General features: G+C 31.1%; 1 pseudogene; it reads right to left on the bottom strand.

The window, feature by feature from the left end:
• Window positions 1–1,381: 1,381 nt before the first annotated feature.
• Window positions 1,382–1,714, bottom strand: LOC142638461 (ATP synthase subunit 9, mitochondrial-like; annotated as a pseudogene).
• Between the last annotated feature and the right edge of the window lie 1,178 nt (window positions 1,715–2,892).

Below are 2,892 nucleotides of genomic sequence, written 5' to 3'. Positions count from 1 at the left end.
TTTATATTAAAAAACCTGACTAAAGCACCAAAATTTGCAGTGATTTTTAATTTTTGAATTATAATTATTTAATATGGTAGCACCTTATTTTTTTCCTCTCATTTTCGCGAGGTAACGTAATATATGAATACTAGTCCTTGATAGTATATAAAAGACATAACACATAAGTTAGCAAAAGGGTGATGACAACAAAGCAACCAGAAATATATCAATCTTTTTTGACTAATTTTCACTAACTGTTGTGTTAAAGGAAGCTGTAAGATTTGAGCTTGAAGAGTGAACACCAATGGTGGAAGTTACAAGAAAGAGAGAGAGAGATTTCCGTGAAAATTTCTCTATTACTGAATATCAAAGTTGTTGAAAACAAAATTTATCGCTCACGCAAAGCATATGTGATAAAACTAGTGTGCGTCTATTAGTTATCTCATATAAATTTTTTTTTACTCCCATGATCTACACACATATCAATATGAAAAAAGAATGATACTTTCTCAATATTTTTGTAAACACATATAGTGACATGGATATAATACTCATAACTTAAGACTTTTTTACTTAATTCTAAGTGTTTAGTGAATCCTAGGATTTTCTTCAATGGTGCTTATAGGATTTAGGAAAATAAAACATCTTAAAGATTTGGATAATAATTTATTTTGAAAACAAACTTACTTTTTTTTTGGAAAATAGAAACATGACTTTGACTCACTTGTAATATCCTAGAGAGATAGAGAGAGAGTTACACTTTGGTATAACTTTATAAAAGCTACGTAAAAAATTGTCAATTATCATGTAACTTAATTAATTAGCATTTTTTTTTTTAGTGTTTTCAACAAAGATATTTATAGTTCTATTCCCACCCCTGACTATTGATTTGTCAAAAAAAATTGAAAAAATTAGTATTAATCATGTCATTAATAAACCCACTTTAAATCTAAAATCTGATCTTATTACTTAACAAATCAATAGATTCTGGAGAATTTGTCCAAGTGTCATTTTCCCCTATAATCTTCTTCGATGTTAAGAGAAAGAGAAAGAAAAAAAAAATTCATAAAATGTTTTTTCCTCTCTTCCACCTATGCAATATATAGGCTTTTCATTAAAAAAAAAAAATATATTTTGCTCTAGGCAGGTTTAACTTGATCTCATCATATATATTGGCACCTTGAACCCATCTTATATATACACCAAAAATCAGACAATGACAAAGCGGCCTGTGATAGATTGATCGACGTCTGTTTGAAGAACGCTCGACCGAAGGAATGAGTCACAAGGTGAATTGTAAGCCCCAACGACAAAGGAACGAGCATTTTCGGGGACTAGCCCGCTTCCCATTACTCAAGAGGGCAATTGTCTGGTCCTTTTTCATGCGGAATTGGTTTATTTAGATTGTACCCAAGCCCGCCTCCATTTTCTTATGTGAAAGAGGTGTTTGCTTTATGAAAGTTCAACCTTCTTTCTTCGATCAGAGTACGGATGAAATCAAATAGGCCATAATTGAGGCAAACGATGCAATAGCTTTGATTTAAGCAAAGCCCAAAATGGCATAACCAAATAATTGTTTAGCCAATGATGGATTTCGCGCCATGGAATGGATCAAAGGACTGAACATGTTTCCAATATTGACAGCAGCTCCTGTCGAAGCAATTGTAGCAGCTTCGGCACCCATTGATTTTGCACCTTCTAACATCTTGGGTTGAGAATTCTCGTCACGCTTTTTTATTCACGATTTTTTGTTATGGATTTCTCGTCGATTCTTCCCCTCGTTCCTTTTATGTTGGGCACCCCCCTTAAACCTTGACATGCACAAGCAAAGAATTGGTAATTTTCAAGAAGAAAAAAAATTGGATAGGCAAATAGTCCGAACTAAATAGTGGGGAGGAAAATGTTCAAATTTCAAAGCATAGATATAGTGCACCACAAAGGTAACCATCACAATTGCGCTATCACTTGAATCTTAAAATTTCATACATTAAATGTATGATAAAAAGATTAAAAATCTTGTAACTTAATTAGTTGTTTCCTTGGTCTTTCCCAACAATTAATGTATCAAAAAACATTCCATTAAAAAGAAACACAATAAATAAAGTGTTTGCAATTCTTTAGGGGAAAATCGTAATTTTAGATTTATCTTTTTTTTTTTTGGCTGAGTATTTTAGATTTATCATACTCTCACTGTCTTATTTTGTTTTAAAATCTATTTTAAATGGTCGCTAATTTATTGACTTCCTAATATATTAATGCCCGTTAAAATTTTCAAAATTTTAAGTTTAAATATTTCAAAGATTATATGCACAATTATAAAACTTTTTTTTGAAACTTGTTCTTTTTATAAAAAATAAATAGATTTCGAAGCTGGGAAAATTCACTAGAAATGATTAATGAGGTCACTATTACGGATTACCCATGTTGTTTGGGCTTGGTGGAGTGAGGTCACAATTATTAAATTCACAGATAAGTTTTGTTACATTTTGTCTATAGAAAACCATTCATTAATTACAGTTTTTTTCTGTTATCGAAAAAATTTGTCCTTTTTAGACATATCATTTCTCTTTTTGTTTTTATGAAAATGTTTGAGCAACGGAACTGGTGGCAAGGTGAGTACTATTTATTTACCCCACAGGCCACAGCCATTTGATATTGAAAGGATATAATTGCAGTTTGTTTATCGAAAAAATGTTCTTACTGATTAATCACATTCTTTTTTGTTTCAATATCCAACATAGCCTGGAATAATCCGAAATTGAGAAATTAAAATGGCCGGAATTTGTCCGACACATCAAAACATACCGAAATTTAGATTGAATCAAAATAAGAGGGGTAAGTGTACTAAATTAAGCATCGAAATGGAACGGAATTTAAAATTATGATTTCTATAAACGAAATGACCATTTG

This window comes from Castanea sativa, chromosome 1, assembly GCF_040712315.1.
Source record: "Castanea sativa cultivar Marrone di Chiusa Pesio chromosome 1, ASM4071231v1".
NCBI classification, from domain to species: Eukaryota; Viridiplantae; Streptophyta; class Magnoliopsida; order Fagales; family Fagaceae; genus Castanea; species Castanea sativa.
The sequence above is the reverse complement of the archived record's forward strand: the minus strand, read 5'-3'. Positions and strand labels throughout refer to the sequence as shown.